This window comes from Oratosquilla oratoria, chromosome 22, assembly GCF_046742065.1.
Source record: "Oratosquilla oratoria isolate Oo_2021 chromosome 22, ASM4674206v1, whole genome shotgun sequence".
NCBI classification, from domain to species: domain Eukaryota; kingdom Metazoa; phylum Arthropoda; class Malacostraca; order Stomatopoda; family Squillidae; genus Oratosquilla; species Oratosquilla oratoria.
Window position 1 is genome coordinate 59294080 of NC_134798.1, and position 20000 is coordinate 59314079.

The following is a 20000-nucleotide window of genomic DNA, read 5'->3' on the forward strand; positions in this document are numbered from 1 at the left end:
TATATATATATATTATATTTATGTATATATATATATATATATATAATATACATATACGTGCTAGGCATGGGTCACTTGACTAGTCGTGTTCATGGAGTTCCACGGGAAAGATTTATAGTTCGTATTCAGTTGTGGAATTGGGGGGAGGGGGCAGGATGCCTTAATATTTGTTTTAGAAAAATATCTAAAAGTTGTTGAGAGTGACGGATCATTTTATCTTGCAGTTTCCTCCTCTTCAAGACTAATACCGTGATGTTTTTTATGTGAATGCGAATACTGGTATTAGTATTCTCTCTTTTCCAAAGTGAGAAATTTGAGCGATGAAATGGACATTAATTGGTTGCCATAATGATACTGAGCCCCCTTCCCCCCTTCCGTTATAATTATGAGTTATCCAACTCCTCCGTGGGAGTTCCACAAACACCACCAATTGAGTGACATCGAACGTCTGGCGTCGCGCATTGCTGTTCATGGTTGCCGTAATCGCGAGATATTTTTTTTTATATGAAACTGTCGAACGCTTTTGGTGACGGAATGTTTCTGGATTCTAATCAGTTTCTAGGCAAGTTAAAGCTCTTGTTGTGTTTTGTTGCAAGAAACTAAAGCTTTTTTGTTTTGTTTGGTTGCTAGAAACTCAAGCTTTTTTGTTTTGTTGCAAGAAACTAAAGCTTTTTTGTTGTGTTTTGTTGCAAGAAACTAAAGCTTTTTTGTTGTGTTTTGTTGCAAGAAACTAAAACTTTGTTGTTTTGTTGCAAGAAACTAAAGCTTTTTTGTTGCAAGAAACTAAAGCTTTTTTGTTGTGCTTTGTTACAAGAAACTTGGCTCTTAGTATGTAATCACTTTCCTTTGGGAACTGAGCAAACATACACAAGAGCGAATAGTTTGAAAAGTGAAAACCGAATCGGTGATCTGAACCCCGTGGCTTTGGTTCACTGGCGCTTCTATCCTTGTAGGCAACCGATCAGAGTGACTGAACAGCAAAAGGGCACGTAAGCAGGGTCAGCAAGGCCACAACAAACATTACATCATGTAAACTATCACGAGCATAGCTTACAGATAAGATAAGGGAGTCGTAACCACTTACTAATTTTTTGATGAAAAGACAAATAAAATCGGGTCTTGGAAATCTAAGAAAATGATTGTAAACTAAAACCCGCGGGCAAAAGGAAAAATATAATTTTTCACTTTTGTTTAGAAAAAAAAAAAAAAATCAGAGTAATATATCTTATTATTAGTGAAGTTACGAATGTCTCGCCTTCGTTGATTCTACGCGATTACTTCGTAGATGCTTTCCACCTTCCAAAGAAGGAGAAGAAGTAAAAGAAGAAAGCGTTCAGTCGTATTCATTTGAATTTTATTGGATACTTTTGTTTTTCTGTGCACTGCCACGCCTTGCAGATGAAATCTTCTTCCGTTCATTTCATCCAGAAGAAAGATAACATAGTTAGATACTAACGTTTCACTTGGTTCCAATATCCATTCCTCCCGTCCCATTTTTTAATATGCATCGTATATAAGCACAAATACACGTAATATATGTATGTCTATCTGTATGTATGTGTTATGTAATGTACGTATATGTAGTGAAGTTTGTAAGAAGATTGTGGACTAAGCCTTTAGCTTCACTTTCATTTTATGTGATGTTCATTTCTTGTAGACCAAGGGATCTTTGCGGTTCGGATTTTTTTGTTTCCAGGTCTTCATAGTTCTCACGATCGCTTGATTTACTTTTGCAATTCTCTTTGGCTTCAGGACGCCGCCGGCCATGAGCGGGATTGGCACAACTCGAGCCAGCTGCTGCGAACTGTGATCAGGTGAGTGGGGAGTGGGGAGTGGGTACAGTTGAGTAGGTGAACCCTCATTTCCTTCAGCGAAAGGCGGCGGCACCAGCACTAGCACCAGCAGTTTCAGCTTTCTCTCTTTCTTGTCCTCCCTCCCTCCCTCCCTCCCTCCCTCCCTCCTGCTGCTGCCCACTGTGGTCATTTCCGACGGGCGCTGCCGCCGCTGCCGTCTTGGCAGGCGCGAGCCTAGCAGCTGGACGCCAGCAACTCCACAACTGCCGTTATCGCTATCCTGGCTTTAGCTTTGCCTTTGATTCTTTGGTTTTCTCTGCTTGGAGGTTAGCTTAGGTCGACATCATGCATGCCTTCACAGGGGCCACAACCACGTCTGAACTCTCGACAGTCATTACGTAAGACTTTCTCTTTCCGCCATCATCTCCCACTCTCTCCGCATCTCTCTCCCCCTCTCTCCCCCTCTCTCCCCCTCTCTCTCCTTTCTCCACCCCTTTCTTTTTCTACCTCTTTCTTTATCTCTCCCCTCTCTGTCTGTCTCTCTCTCCCTATCTCTCACAGTCTGTCTCTCTACCTATCTTTCCCAATCTCTCTCTCTCTCTCTCTCTCTCTCTCTCTCTCTCTCTCTCTCTCTCTCTCTCTCTCTCTCTCTCTCTCTCTCTCTCTCTCTCTCTCTCTCTCTCTCTCTCTCTCTCTCTCTCTCTCTCTCCCTCCCTCCCTCCCTCCCTCCCACCCTCTCTCTCTCCCTCCCCTCTCTCTCCTCTCTCTCTCTCCCCCCCCTCCCTCTCTCTCTCTCTCTCCCTCCCTCTCTCTCTTTCTCTCCTTCCTTATCTCTCTACCCCCCCTACCCCCGTCCGCCTCTCTGTTTATCTCGTGTCCTTGCCACCGTCTGATATTGACCACTTCGGTTCTTGTGCCAGTCGGGAGTGTCTGCCAGGAGATCATTTTCGTCTGTTCAGGTTTATTTTGGCGAAGAGTCACAAACGAAAAAAAAACATCCTCAGCTGTTGAAGGGAAGGTCTTGGCGAAATGCATACATTTGCAGAAAATGGAAAAGAAAATGGAAAGCAAAGAATTTAATTAGCGAAACACTGCCTAGTGTAGGCCTGATATGATGGAACTGCCTAGTGTAGGCCTTATGGTCTCTTGCAGTCTCCTTCATTCTTATGTTATGTCATGTATGTAAACATATAAATGAGTGAACAAATAGAATTACATGTAGAGAAACAAGAAATGGCGAGAGAATGTAATTCAACGATATTAGATGTGACTTTGTCTCCGATAAATAAATAATCAACGTTTCTTTCTTCTTCGGAGACTATGTCACGCCGAAGAGATGTTTGCAAATCGTGAACCAGAAAGGATCGATGTCATTTCGATGTATTTCCTAAACATATTTTCGAGTTCACGAGTTTCCGCCCATAAAAGTGTGTTACGTGTCCCTGGTCCGTAGGGGTACCATCAATCTTTGAAACTGGTACTCCACACGGGCTAATGGGATTGTGTGAACTACAGACCATCTGTTCAGCATCGTTAACGATGAAGATCTTGGTCAAGTTCAGATGAACTGATTGTTACGGATCGTTTCCGCGCCTTCCCATTCTTTACCTCCTCCTCCCTTCCTCCTCCTCCTCCTTCTCCTCCTCCCTTCCTCCTCTTCACTTCCTCCTCCTCCCTTCCTCCTCCTCTCTTCCTCCTCCCTTCCTCCTTCTCTTCCTCCTCCTTCTTCTCCTCTTCCCTTCTTCTTCCTCCTTTTCCTCCTCCTCCTCCTCCTTCTCTTTCAACTCCTCCTCCTCCTTCTCTTTCTCCTCCTCCTCCTTTTTTCCTCCTATTCCTCCTCATTCTCTTTCTCCTCCTCCTCCTTTCTTCCTCCTATTCCTCCTCCTCCTTCTCTTTCTCCTCCTTTTCCTCCTCCTCCTTCTCTTTCTCCTCCTTTTCCTCCTCCTCCTCCTCCTCCTCCTCTCCATCTCCCCTTTCCCATATCTTTCCTTCTCTTCAATCATTCCTCCATCCCTGTGTTCCTTCTTTCATCATTCCCTTCCCTCTTTCTTTGGCCTTGTATCTCTGCGTTGTCTCCCATTGCTCCCACCCTTCGCCCTCCTCTCTTGTCTCTCCATCATCTCTCACCCCAAACTCTTTCTCCCACCTCTTCCTCCCCTTTTTCTCTAATCTCTCTCTCCCTGTCTCTCTTTCCTTGGTGTTTATGTTCTCCCTCTATCTCTCCATTATCTCTCACCCCAAACTCTTTCTCCCACCTCTTCCTCTCCTTTTTCTCTAATCTCTCTCTCCCTGTCTCTCTTTCCTTGGTGTTTATGTTCTCCCTCTATCTCTCCATTTCCAGCTTTCTCTTGCCCATTCACGGCATTGTGGGCGTTTTCTCCTCGTGTTCTCTCCCCAGCAAGATCGTATCTGGACACGCACAGGAGAGACACCCAAACCCTCGTTTGGAAAATGAAGTAAACAAACAAACAAACAAACAAACAAACAATCATACAAACAAACAGAAATAGACAAACAAGTCAAAAACAGTAAATGAAGAAGTAGAACATAAGAAATAGATAGTGACTCTCCAATTAGGATCTTTGCAGCGTCACAAGAGAAGGTACCAAACCGAGGTACCAAATGATTCACACTAAATCAAGATGTTATTCTAAATAACAAACAAATAGATATACTAGTAATTAATGAGTAAGATTTTTTTTTATAATTTTTGACGGCAGTCGGGGCATCTAGACCAGTGGTTCATAACCTTTTTTTCATTGCCCTTAGTACCCCTAGATATCTCAGAAAATGTCCTCGTAGCCCCACCCAATACAAATACAATGCAAACCTATGAAAATTATTAATGATGAAAACCTTGCTTTGCTTTCTCATTGTAAACGTACAGTACCATCGCACTGGCTGTCATGTCTCGTACCCCCATCCAATACAAATGCAATGCAAACATATGTTAAGAAATAGTGATACAAACCTTGATTTGCTTTCTCATTGTAAATATACAGCACCATTGCACTGGGGCTATCATGTCTCGTACCCACCCACCCCCCGTTCAAGGTTTCGTACCCCATGGGGGGGGGGTACCTGAGCTGAGGTACCCCAGATTGAGAACCACTGACCTAGACTAAAGTGTCAAATACCGTGTTGAACGTTACGAAGAAGACGAGGAGCTTACGCCAGGAGACGCTGAGTAGCTGCGGCCGAAGCCATCCCCTTTGCCCAATACGCTTCGGTAAGAACCACTTCTAGAAATGGGAGAGAAGTGCGGGACTCGAACCCGTGACTTGGGTGAAATAATGTTTTTTTTTCCCTATGACGTGGTTGTCCATACATTCCGCGTGACCTTATCAGTTTTTGACTTCCGAGTCAAAGAAGGACAATGGAATCGGAGAAGGGACCTTCTGGGAAACACTTCTGTTCTAGTATGCCAAAACATTGTGTCAAGGACTGAATAGACTGATGTCCGTTCTTCTATTATCACGTGACTACGGTCAATAGTCACCAAACTGATGATTTTCCTTTCTACGTATCTAATGTAAATTGAATAAGTTTCCCATGCTGTAAAATACATCATATTGCAGTGCAGATGTACGAGTGTTTAGGCTGTGAGTCAATGCAGGACCACCGGCCTATTCCCCCTGAGGGACGGTGCAGCCTTTGTATCTCACCAGGGTGGTCTCAAACGGTTTGGAAATTATAACAGATGATCAAGAACTCAAACTATAAGGGCTTACAATAGATGTAATGATAATATGACCTAATAGTAATGTTGATGGTAGTAATAACAACAATACTATTGCTACGACCACTACAACTACTAATGATAATAGTAGTAATGATGATAATGTTGTTCAGTATTGTTGACGCTACTCCTACCATCTGTCAGCTGAACCATCTGTACTATTTTGTACTTGTTCTGTCATGTATAGCGGAAATGCGTCGTCACAAAAAAATCCGGTAACAATAATTATAATGGCAAAGTGAAGAAAGTTAAAGAGCGAGAGAGAGAGAGAGAGAGAGGGGGGGGACGAGAGAGAGAGCGTAAACAACACTCAGACCCCTCCTCTCCCCCCCCCAAAAAAAAAGAATAAATAAAAATAAAAGATAGAAATAACCAAGTGACAGACGCTACAGCCTATTGCTTAGGCGTTCCTTCAAGTGAATTTCAAAACCTCGAAACTGTGGACTACATTCCACCGATGGTCTTTGCGGGAAGTTTGTCCCATTCACTGACTACGCGGTGGGCGAAGTTGGCTTTAGACGTCGTTTCGCAAAATTGCCTTCATATGCCTGACGCTCACGAAACCAAAACTGTTACGCACCGGATGGCCGACAGTTGGTATCTTAACTATCTATCATCTCTGATTAGATAATTATATACCTACAAACATTCATGAATATTATCTTCGTAGGCGAGGGGTACGCTTGTACACTCGGCAGTTCAAAGCTGCTCTTTCTAGACGGTGAGTCTGTGTATATTATTTTTATTCCCTCTTTGTCCAACGTCGTCCTCACTTGTGGACCCCCAAAATATAGTGGACCAATCTTATATCTATGACATAGTTTATCAATCCGCCCGCATGTGGAATTGGCTGTTTGATAATGGCCCACGAATGTCAAGGTGTAGGTAGAAGCCATTTCGACAACCGCGTACTTAGTGAACGGAATGAAAAAATCCCAGGAAATTTCGCTCGTTTTACTACACGAAGGTTTGGGATGAACTTCGATAAACACGAAGCTACGAGATTTTAAACTGAATAATTGAAACTAATGTTTCGCAGGCTCTCATCAGAAGTCTATCAGGATCAAAATGCGGAAGGATTGATAGTGTTCAGGTCAGTCATAACACACGTGTATAATAAAATAAAACTTAAACCCACTCTCGGAGAAATATAAGCTGAGATACAGAGTAAACCGTATATTTCGACCACTGACTGTGGTCCTCTTCAGCAGTTTATACACGTGTATAAATTTGCATGGGAAGACGAAGGGACTCCAGAAGTGCCTTCAATATCAAACAAAGAACGCTCTGATCGAAACAGGTTTCGACTTGCGTCCTTCTTGTGAGAAGAACGTAAGTCGAAGCCGGTTTCGATCAAACGAAGAACGCTCTAATCGAAACATGTTTCCACTAACGTCGTTCTCGTGAGAAGGACCTAAGTCGAAATCGGTTTCGATCAAACGAAGAACGCTCTAATCGAAACGTGTTTCGACCTACGTCGTTCTCGTGAGAAGGACCTAAGTCGAGGCCGGTTTCGATCAAACGAAGAACGCTCTAATCGAAACAGGTTTCGACTTACGTCGTTCTCGTGAGAAGGATCTAAGTCGAAGTCGGTTTCGAGTAGATTGTGTCATTCACTTACTAAAGGCACTTCCAAAGCCCCGCATTTCCTTTCGATGTTAGAGAGGGAACGTGAGGAAAGTTTCCTTGGAGGGGGCAAAAAAAGAAGACGGTGGCTTATAAAAAATATTGCACTCATCCATCTTTTAACCAAAGAGAAGAGCAACGTGATATCACGTGGGTACCTGACTAGGGAAAGTATCTGCCCCCGTTTATTAGAGATGATACAGAAAATATAGAAGGATCCTACCCCGATAAACATCATCATCATCATCATCATCATCATCATCATCATCATCATTATCATTATCATGGTAATGATCAATATTGTTATTTCATCTCTATATTCATTGTTTCATTATTGATATTATCATTGTTATTATTTTTCACTTATTCACTTATTCATCGATTTATTATCTTTTATCTGTTATTCTTATGACGTTGAACCCGATGTCATTCAGTAGGTTGTCTTGGAATCACCCATAGAGTTTGATTTTAGTCTTGATACTTGCACCCTCCTTGGCACGGACTCCTGGAAAAAGCCCTTTCCATTTTTAGTTATTTATTTTTATTTACTCATTTATTAGATTATTTATTGATTATTCATTTATTTAGTTATTTATTATTATTTTTCTAAGTATGGGTTGCCATAGGTCAGGCCAGGCATGTCATCTTGGTCCCTCCCTTTCTCAGGGATCGCTTTCTCCTGATGGTTCCTTGCAGTCTCCCCCGTTCTTATGTTCCTCTGTTGACGTTTCGGTGGTGGACGGAATGCCAACACTGCCTCGAAGACGCAACAACATTACCCGCGGCCGGCCTCGGCCTGGTCGCCATCTGTTTTCCAGTTACACGCTTACGAAATACAGTGGACGCCCGAAAAAAAAAATGCACCCATTTACATCACGGATACAAATGCAACCGAATCTTACGCTTTCCCTCCGAATAGCTGGCCCTACATGGGCTCCGTCTCCATGTCGATGTTCTAGGGACGGTATTGACGCTTCTGTTGACCAGAATCAAGCAGCGCTCTTTTGTGGTTTCAGATGAATCGCCAGTCGGTCAAAAGTAGAATGCTGAACAATTTTAACTTGTAACAGTCCATCCTTCTGTCCAAGCTCGACACGACGGGGAAGGATGAGGTCACGTGGCACTGAAGGATGAAGTCACCTGACTCTGAAACCTGGCACTGTGACCTGGTGCTATATCCTGTCACTGTGACCTTGCGCAGTGACCTAACACTATATCCTGGCAATGTGACCTTGCACCGTGACCTGGCATTATATCCTGTCACTGTGACCTTGCACTGTGACCTACCGCTATGACCTGGCACTGTGACCTGCCACCTTGACTTGGCACTTTGACCTGCCACCGTAACCTGTCACTGTGACCTGCCATTTTCACCTGGCACTGTGACCCAGCACCCTGACCTGGCACTGTGACCTGCCACCGTGACCTTGCACCGTAACATGTCACTGTGACCTACCATCGTCACCAGGCACTGTGACCCAGCACCGTGACCTGGCACTTTCAAATAATCCTCACGTCTTGGCACTCGTCAGGCTCGTCCCGCTGACCTCGAACCCAGAGTCGAATTAACTCGGCTTAACGACCGATTCGTCGCTTCATCAAGCTTTAGGTCTGAATTCCCCCTTTGGGGTTTAATGCTGCAAATAGGATTTGCAATCCGATTTCCCTCGCCAGCGTGTGGACACGAGCTGAAACTCAAGATCTAACGTTGCAAAGTCATCAACACACCGACAGTTTTTCTGACAGTTGCGCATATGTTTAAGCACATTTATATTTTTCTGAGCACACGTGTGTATATGTACACGTTTTATATATAAAAGAAAATATATACACCAATATATACATATGTAGGCATTATATATGCCTTTGTTTTTTGGCTACCTCCCTTATAAGGGAAAAAAGCCTTTGGTATATGTATATAGGCATGTCTGCTATATATGGATGTATTTATGCATTTATATATTCATACCCGTACATATAATTTGCAAACATACAGACGAAATAAATGTGAAATAGTTTGGTTCGGTATCTTTGTCCAGCCAGGCTAAACACACAAACACACACACACACACACACACACACACACACACACACACACACACACACACACACACACACACACACACACACACACACACACACACACACACACACACACATATATATATATGTATATATATATATATATATATTATATATATATATATGTATATATATATGAGTAGGTTAACAATACTAAGAAAATTTTCATGAAAAGGAAGGAAGAATACACTTGTCTTTCCTTTTCATATATAATATATATATATATATATAGATATATATTTATATATATATATATATTTATATATATGTAATCATTGATAATATTTAACATGCCTGTAATGATAGCTACAATTTTATATTTTATGTATATACATCATGTACCACAAATTTACCATAAACTTAGCTTAGTTTTTGTAAGTTTTCCGGTGTGTTATATTTATAATACTTTTGAGTAAAAATCAATTACTTGAAAAGTACGCAGTTGCGACGGAAATGATGTACACCATCGTTCATATCACAACATTTCTCACCAGAAACACATAAGCCACATATCAAATTCGTTGGTTGGGTGAAACTATAAATTGTCAAAAATCAATTTGGGGGCTAATTGGATTTTGGGGAGACTAAGCCCCCCACCCCCTAGTCCCCCGTGGCTACGGCCCTGGTATTACCTCAATTGGGCGCATACGCCAGGTATGACCGCGACCCTCTCGAATGTAGTATAGTCACCCCTCAAAAGAGAGAGAGAACTGTATGCTGAGCAGTGTGTGTGTGTACAATTCACCATGGCCTTGGATCACGCGTTGGGCCCGTGATCTGCTAACCCTAAAAGTAGGACGAATATAATTACCTGCAAAAAATTGTATGCAACCCCATTTTTGCATTAGTGATATTTGTATATCTTGATCTTAAACATTTTCTATTGTAATATTGTGTTGTCGAATCTTGTAAAAAATGTAGAAACGCAAAAATCGCGTTGAAATATACAGTGGAAATAAGCTTACATGCTTTTTTGTGTTATTCTCGGCAATTGTAATTGTTATTTCGAACTATGTGTTCTTTTCATTATCTGCAATTCATGTATATTGATGCAATGCCAAATAAACTTACTATAACTTGTCTTTAATCTTTTAGTATGTTAATAATATAGTTACCCTTGCTTCGTTGTGGAGCTGAGGTTCGTTTTCTGTATTGCTATACTATACACAGAAAACAATAAGTGTTCAGGGGTGACTTTAGTGCAAATATTGTATACCTGATTTGTGTTGAGAACTATCGCCATTGTCCTTTTTCCTTCTCCTCCCCTCCTTCCATCCCCCTCCTTCTTCTTGTCTTTAACCACCTCCTTCTTTTTTCCTCCTCACTCCTCATACTCCTCAGTCGTTCTCCTTCATTGCCCTACTAATCTTCCTCTTATGTTATTTTCCTCCTCCTCCCAATCCTCTTCCTAACCCTAATCCTTGCTTCCCTTCTCTCTTCTCCCTCTCCCTCCTCTTCTCCCCTGTCATCCTAATCCACCCTCTCTTCCTTTCCATCGTCCTCCTTCCCATCCTCCTCCTCCTCCTCCTCCTCCCCCTCCAGGTACCCTACTTTTCACCCGAGTACCACATTCTTTCATGGGCCCAGGCTCATAACTCTCTCCCTTTCTCTCTCCCTTTCTCTTTCTCTTTCTCTCTTTCTCTTTCTCCCTTTATCTCGCTTTCTATATCTTTCTCTTTTTTTTGTCTTTGTACCTCTTCTTCCATCTACTTCATTCATTTTCTCCTGCCTCTGTCTCCCTCTTTCCCTTTATCCCTCCCTTTCTCTTTCTCATCCTCCCTCTGTCTCTCATTCTATATCTTTCTCTTTTCTTTAACTTTGTACCCCTTCCTCCATCTACTTCTTTCATTTTCTCCTGCCTCTGTCTCTCTCTCCCTTTCATCTTCTCCCTATCTTTTTCTTTCTCTGTCTCTCACTCTCTCTCTCTCTTTCTCTCTTTCTCTCTCTCTCTCTTTCTCCTTTCTCTCTCTCTCCCTCCCTCTTCCTCCCTCTTCCTCCTTCCCTCCCTCTCCCTCCCTCCCTCCCTCGCTCCCGAAAGCTCTCTAAACGCCACGTCCTGCCCACTGCCTTTTAGCGACAGCCTGTGTACACGACTTTCCCGGTCGATGTTGTTGGTAAAATCCTGACGGCAAGAGAGTGAGCTTTTTGGAGTGTTTTGAGCTGAGAAGATCCAGTGCCATCTTCGAGCGGAGAGGAGACGGCGGGAACACCTGGCTGCAGAAGGTCTCACCGCTTGTAGACGCCGGAGAAACTTGTCGGGGGTTTGGGGGGGGGGGGGCGAGAGGTGGAGGCGGTGGGGGAAGACTTTATTTATTTATTTATTTATGTTCTTATTTATTTATTCATTTATTTGTGGGAGTGATACTTCACTCCCAAATTTCGAAAAAAAAAAAAAAACATTGGAAGATGAAAAAAAATTCTTTGCCCTCGGGATGTGGCGATGTGTTATCTACCCTCCCGATGCTCTCAGACGACTCTCAGGTCGCCACCTCCCCCCCCCAAGAGCTTGATATTCCCCCCCCCCGGGGGGGGTACTCTTTCACAAACCTTTATGCGTTCTTACCGACGACACGCAAACCTGACCCGTGATTCGTCAGAGTGGTGAGCATGTCTCTGATTGTCCAGGACAAGAACTCAGTTTTGCCTACAACGAGAGAAAGAGTACTTTCTTTCTAAAGGGAGTTCATGCAGACAGAAATGTCCCGATTACTCAACAGCGAAAGACGAACATTCTTAGCTGTGGTACGTCATGAACCAGGTTTGGATGTCTGGCGTCGTGTATCTACCAATGCTTTCCAATAACCATGGGGGGCTCTCTCTCTCTCTCTCTCTCTCTCTCTCTCTCTCTCTCTCTCTCTCTCTCTCTCTCTCTCTCTCTCTCTCTCTCTCTCTCTCTCTCTCTCTCTCTCTCTCTCTCTCTATCTCTCTCTCTCTCTCACACACACACACACACACACACACACACACACACACACACACACACACACACACACACACACACACACACACACACACATACATACTCGTGGGCGGGGAGTTGGGGTGTGTGTGTGTGCAAGGTCATAGCATTACCCATAGATCGAACCTACGAGCTCTGAGCTCTCTTCCAGGAGGGAAAATATCTGTTGATCACGAGTCCAACACGTGATCCAAAGACCAAGTGAATACACACACACACACACACACACACACACACACACACACACACACACACACACACACACACACACACACACACACACACACACACACACACACACACACACGTGACGTGTGAAAGCGTCCGTAGACACCCACGGTTATTGGAAAGCATTGGGAGATATCCTCTTGGCCATGGGTAGAGTGATGGAGAACCGCTAGCGGCCGAGCGTCAAAAGTATGCCAGCATTTCTTGAACGTGCCGCTCCGCTTGTAGTGTGAACACCTGAACGTCTGTACATTAAAAACTACGTAACAATTAATGCCGCTCCTCACCGCTCCGCTTGTATGTGAACACCTGAGCGTCTGGACATTCAAAAATTACATAACAATTAATGCCGCTCCTCTCCGCTCCGCTTGTAGTGTGAACACCTGAGCGTCTGTACATTCAAAACTACGTAACAGTTAATGCCGCTCCTCTCCGCTCCGCTTGTAGTGTGAACGCGCCCTTAATGTGGGTGCAGATCGAAAACGCCGTTCCCTGTAGGTAGTGCTGTTGCAGGTGTTGCCTCAGTAACCAGGTGTTAGGGGCTGCGGGACAACCTGTTCCTGGGTACTAGGGATGCTGAGATCGGGAAAGGGAAAGAAACGCTGATCAAACTCATGAATGCTTCCAGACTTTGGTGTTGCTTCCAGCTCGCCTTCATCCTTAATTATTCACTACCCCCACCCCGTTTTCTATACCTGATGTCTTCTCCTAAAATTGTGACACATTTTTTTCACTTCCTACATCCACCCGATTCCCTTTTTCTCCCTCTTCTCCTTCACCCTTCTATTCACTCCCTAACCAATTTTCTCTACCTGATGTCTTCTCTTCCTAAAAGTATGACGTATTTTTCTTTTAAAACTGACATATTTTTCTCACTTCCCGATTCCCCTCTTCTCTCTCCCTTTCCCCCTTTCCTATCCACTCCTCAACCCATTTTCTCTATCTGATATTTTCACCTCCTAAAACTGTGACATATTTTTCTCACTTCCCTATTCCCTTCTTATCTCTCCCTTTCCCCCTTTCCTATTCACTCCTCAATCCATTTTCTCCACCTGATGTTTTCTCTACCTAAAACTGTGACATATTTCTCTCACTTCCTGTACCCACCCCATTCCCTTTTTCTCCCCCTTTTCCCCCTTTCCTATGTCGCACACTCCCCGTCTCTCTCTATGCGCCCCTTCTTCCCCGTCCCCTAGTCCTTGTACCCTCTGGTCGCCGCATAGTTGCTCATCAACGCACAAGGCAGCACTGGTAGTGCCCACTTGTGCAAGACGTTTTGTCATTCAGCGAGTAACCTTCGGTAAAGGAAGACAGGAGGTGGGGTCATTAGCAGTATGGACGCTTAGCAGCAAGTTGCCCCCTCCGCATACTCATCAACGCTCGCACACACCCGAACGTAGCCTACGATCCCTAGAAACTATGCAGATGTATATTTAGTTTTTTAGTGTTAAAGGTAGGATTATAGAGTACTTCCCTTGTATTTAAACCAATTTTTCATAACCAGAATTGTATTAATACATCAACAATAAAAGTTATGTTTGCATAAATCTGGTATACAATGGGGCTTGTCCTCGTTTCAATTTTGGGAAGAAGTTGCACCTTTGTACCTGTGAGGATTCGTTCATGGAACACGAAGGTTGTAGATTCGTGTTCAGCCAGATGACAGATTTGTGTTTCCTCTGTCTGATAACAGATGGCGCCTGGAGTCGCTCTTTGCGGTCGGGCAAAGGGTGTTCGGGGTATGTACTGTAGCGTAGACCAGGGCCTCTGAACCAGAGGATCCCCGTGTGGACTACTGACTACCCAAATTTTATGCAGTTGATATTTCGTGAACTTTAGTGATATCCATACAGACCACAGTCACACAGCTCTCCTTTACGAGTGGAGATTAATCTCCGCTCAAAAAAAAAAACAATACTGACCACTTTTTAACTTGAGATATCCCTCCTGTCCGCTGCCCTCCTTTCTAAAGCTCTCCCTCACCACTTCTCCGACTCTCTTCGCTGAAATGTTGCCCCCCAAGGATAGAAACAATGGGTATTGTGGACAAGATAACCAACCAAGGAACGGATTGGGATTTTTTTTTTAATCAATTATTATTATTGTTATTATTATTATTATTATTATTATTATTATTATTATTATTATTATTATTATTATTATTATTATTATTATTATTATTATTATTATTATTATTATTATTATTTTATCTTTCTGCAACCTACAATCTTATAGATTCTACAATATAATCAGGACATATTGCCTAATCAAGCGGCACAGACTGAAATGGTGTTAAAGGCAAATATTGTACCGTCTGAGTAAGACAGATTTGTAAATGGCATGTGCGGCATTCTGACACGTGGAAAGGGTGCTACAGAGTGACAAAAATGTGGAGAACCACGATTCCATGAAAAAAACAGAGACGGCTAAGTTGCGATGCTGTGACCTTACCCTGTCACAGATATTTTAATTGTGGGTTGTACTGTATGTGTGTTGTAACTGTAACTTTGAATGATCTGGATCCACAAAGAGTTTCAATTTGTATATATCATTACAAATTGATTAAAGTATTTATTATTATTATTATCATTATTATTATTATTATTATGCTTACCAGGGGGAGAGAGAGAGGGGTGGGGGTGGGGGTTTGAATAATGAAGTTACGTGCAATTTTCAGTCCATATTAGAATTTTAAAGTGTTGTGCGGAGACACTAACGGGAGATGATGAGTAAGACTAAGAGACAGAAGAGGGTAGGCCTACCTTCGACGTAAAACGAGGAAAGTTTGACAATGGGGGATACTGGATGTAGAGAAGGAGAGCTACTTGAGGTATTTCAAAAGCAGAGGAATTGATGTGTGTGTGTGTGTGACTGTGTGTATTTACCTAGTTGTATTTTACAGGACGAGAGCTATGCTCGTAGTAACCCGTTCTCGTATCTCTCCGCATCCAGTTTGTTCTTAAAATTTTGTATAGTTTTGGCACTCACTGTTTCTCCGTTTAGTTTGTTCCAGACATCAGTCACTCTATGTGGGAAGCTATTCTTTTTCAAGTCTATTGTAACTGTCCTTCTGTAGCTTCTTTTCGTGTCCTCTTGTTTCTCTTCTGTGTGTGTGTGTGTGTGTGTGTGTGTGTGTGTGTGTGTGTGTGTGTGTGTGTGTGAGGGGGAGGGGCTAGATTGCAAGATCGCACCAGATGTTGCATGGCCGTGGTAGACCTCTGCCAGATGCAGACGAAATCCTGTGTTTACAAAAGGTCGGTGGTGCACGACGACAACACATGGCTGACGCGCCCGAAGAGAAGAATGTCAACAGAAGAGTAGAATTCTTATCCAGAGGGTCCATTCCCCTGGAACAGAATCACTGAAACCCAATTTTCAGGCCGTCACTCTACACTGAATAGTGCCAACACAACAAGCATGGTCACAGACTCAAATCACTATAATGAAAATAAGCTGTTATCGTCAGCAATTGTAATTGTTATGTCGAACTATGTGTTCTTTTCATTATCTGCACTTCATGTATTTTGACTCAATGACAAATAAGATTACTACTACTACTACTACTACTACTACTACTACTACTACTACTACTACTACTACTACTACTACTACTACTACTACTACTTCGGATCTAGTCGCCATCTTAGAAACTAAACGAGTCCTACACTGTCCCATTCTTGTCTTACCCAGACAACAACACCATATCTCTTCTTTAAGTGACTTACGATCTAATGTGATGGCCGTTGTCGGTTACCTGGGGGCCGTGGGTCTCCTGCAAGAGAGACTTGAGGCAACGGATTGATGGATCGGTTGACTTGACTTTTGTCGACATAATGTAAAAAATCATTATCTCGTGTAGAATTATATGTGAACAATCGCAACATCAATACCGTGGGGTGGTGGTGGTGGGGGGCATGACGTCACCGGAAGTGCAGTCGTGGGAAGGAATCGGATGTTGCCGAAGTCGAAGGTAGCGAACCGTGGGGAAAGAATTCTATTTTTGCAATGTAAACATCGTGTCAACAGGAGGAGACTTGCATAATCCCTATTACCTCCTTTGTTATTTTGATCGCGAGGCGGAGTGGGAAATGAAGAAGATTCTCCATTGATGGAGATGTTTTCCCTTTCCTCCGAACTCACAGTCGAATTAGACTCTGGCATTAGTATGAGCAAAACCAGTAAGGTGCGCATGCGCCAGAAGACGCATATGACTGAAACGGGTACTCACGTTTTACTCCTGCCATTTTCCTTGAGCCGGGTTGCCACCGGGCTATATACGCATGCATACATGTATGTATGCATGTATGTAGATGAAGGGTTATCCCTCTCTTCCGCCACACCGTTGGAAGCGAAGGCAATGCATCGAAGCATAGCAAGATTTTGACATTGTCGGAAATCATAGCATAACCCTTTGATATACTGCTTTATGACACTTATGTTCCAATGCATCATGCTGCTATAGTATGGTACTCCAGTTTATGACATACTGCGGTAGCACAACAGCCGGGAAGATACAGCGAGTAAGTACGCTTTTTACGCAGAGAGAATTCGATTGGGACTAAACTTAAATTTTTATTCCACCGTCGGAAAAGAAGACACTAACGTCGAAAGTTCTCTATATTTCGATCACTAACTGTGATCCTCTTCAGCAGATTGAGTACATAGTAGAAGACATATATATATATATGTATATGTCTTCTACTATGTCCTCAATCTGCTGAAGAGGATATATATATATATATATATATATATGTATATGTCTTCTACTATGTCCTCAATCTGCTGAAGAGGATCACAGTTAGTGATCGAAATATACAGAACTTTCGACGTTAGTGTCTTCTTTTCCGACGGTGAGATAGAAATTTAATTTTACTAATGTGCTAAGACATTACTTTATTGTCGGAGTATAATATTGGTTATGCAAGTTCTTGTTTGCGTTTAGTGCAATGGTCATGGTAAGTCGAACCTCACTAATCCGGCAAGCCTGCGAACGGACATGTGCCGGATTAGCGAGTTTTCCGAATAAGCGAAGCTTAGGATATAAGAAAATGCATGTTTACTGTTTTACTGATTACGATAACTTAGAACTTGAAGGGCAGAAACCTAATTCAGGCTGAATGAGCTTTTGTGACACATGAAGAACAAATGTGCCGTACGTCCCTCGTAGATCTCGGAGGAGTGAGGTTCACCTTAGACTTGCTTTGCTCAAGTTTGTCGTCATGTGAGGATCCACAACATCATATCGGCACTTCGGACCTCAGGTTGCGTCTCTGGCCAATGAGAGCGCAGATCACAGAACTTGTGGCCAATCAAAGGTCGCCATTATTCTCGGTGACGTCATAAGGTACGCTATGCTAGCAATGTCAGTAGAGGAAGTGATGTTATATTATATGACAGCTGCAGCGTAGGAAGTACATCTTCGGAAGGGATGGGTATTGCGGCGTGGCAATAGCAATACGATACCAGAAAATACTAGTCACCGCCCATAGGTATTCATGACATCACAAAGCACATCTTTGGAAAACATGATTTATCTCAAAGGAAACACATGAGTGTGTGTGTATATATGTATATATATATATATATATATATATATATATATATATATATATATATATATATATATATATATATATTATATATATATATATATATATATATATATATATATATTAACCGCAACGCATTTTAATTCTAAGCCATCAACATCGGGAAACCCAATGGGGCCACATGCAGAAATTGAAATATGGTACTGCCGAGGACTCGAACTCAGCGATCATATGACAAGTGCCGTAGTAACTAACCAACTACGCCATCTATATATATATATATATATATATATATATATATATATATATATATATATATATATATATATATATATATATATATATATAATATGTAGGTAACCAGAAAGGAGATCAGAAAGAAACAGTAATTTCCAAAGGCTTTCGTGTTATTCACATCTCCAGGGGAATACTGTATTCCTCTGAAGATGTGAATAACACGGAAGCGCTTGGGAATTTCTGTTTCTTTCCGATTTCCTTTGTTACCGGCAAATTTTTTGGATTACGTGTGTTTTAGTGATAATCCTGCATATATATATATATATATATATATATATATATATATATATATATATAGTGTATATATATATATGTATTGTGTGTATGTGTATTATGTACAGGGAGTGGGTAATCATAATGTTTGTTTTCTCGAGTTTCACAAGTGGGGAACCCACATCAGTGGCAGGTGTTCTCGGGCCCTCCAGGAGGCTAAAGAACGTAAATACAAAGGTATCGGATGCTGGAGAGAACAGGATGTGAACCATTATAAGAACATAAGAAAGGAAGAGACTGCAAGAGACCATAAGGCCTACACTAGGCATTTCCATGTCCCTACCACCTATCGCCCCTGTCTATAAAGCTGCCGAATTTTCTCATTAAAACAGCCTTTTGTTTCAAACCTCACTTCACTGTTACTAAGTCTTCTGCTTAAAGATTCGTAGCCAGGGAAAGAGCAGAGTCGCCAGCCGTTCCTCATTTGTTTGTATATGACGTCACAACGGGCAGCAAAATCGTTATTGGAACAAATAACTTCACTACCAGGAAATATCTAGAAATGTTGAATAATATTTTAAACGAATAGGCATATTTATTTTGTTAGAAATATTATTTAATGAAATTGAAAAAGCTTAAAGGCCTTGCAAATGCGCATTTGTATATTTAGAAAATTTTGGCCTATAATTCAACAACAACAACAAAGGTTTTGAAGCCGACATATGTATGCATGTTTTTATAATTTCTTCCCTATATAACGCTTGAACATCCTCTTTCATATATAAGTCCGAAATGCGTGATATGATAGCGTCTGTCTTGAAAATGCTTACCATCGCTGGTTTAACCGTTTGTAAAAATTGATTCACTCGGATTACCTATGTCCCTTAGACTTGTTTTCGTGTGGACACTGATTTCAAACCCACGTGTCTTCGGCAGCTCGAAACTGTGTCAGAATATCAGGGAGTGCTTCTGGTAGCCAGCGGGGACTCTCCAGGTGATGGGTGGGCAACCCTTGGCACGCGTGCCAAACCTGGGACGCTAACGAGTTTCTCCCGGCAGAGCTCACCTTGGGGGAACGGAGAGGGGAGGTCGCCGATTTAATGAAGCGGCCTTGCTGTGGATGTGCTGTGTCTTGCGACACTGCTTCTGACCCAGGACAGTGGACAAGATGCAGGGATGACCCGTCATCCAGGAGGTGCCAAGATAAGAGGGAGGGTAGAGGGTGGAGAGGAGTGGGATATGTTACCGATGGAATGGGTGGGAGTGGTTTCTATGCCTTTGTCTTTTGGCTACCTCCCATGTAAGGTGGACAAAGCTTTTGGTATATGTATATACTGTATATATATATATATATATATATATATATATATATATATATATATATATGTGTGTGTGTGTGTGTGTGTGTGTGTGTTATTCAATAATGATAATAATGATAATGATAGAATATCCAACTTGTATGGCCATTGGTAGTTACATACCGCGCTGGGCGGCGGATTGGTCGGGGCCCTCCT

The 20000-nt window shown here is 42.3% G+C and overlaps 1 protein-coding gene across 2 annotated transcripts in view; it reads left to right on the top strand.

The window, feature by feature from the left end:
* The window catches only part of LOC143037632 (uncharacterized), a 119636-nt gene that overhangs the window by 65358 nt on the left and 34278 nt on the right, over window positions 1-20000 (top strand). Inside the window, exon 2 of one of the 2 annotated variants that reach the window (XM_076206165.1) lies at window positions 1753-1814. The exons of the other annotated variant lie outside the window; for it this stretch is intronic. The gene's annotated coding sequence lies outside the window, so the exon portion shown is untranslated. The remainder of the gene's footprint in view (window positions 1-1752; window positions 1815-20000) is intronic. 2 annotated transcript variants of the gene reach the window in all.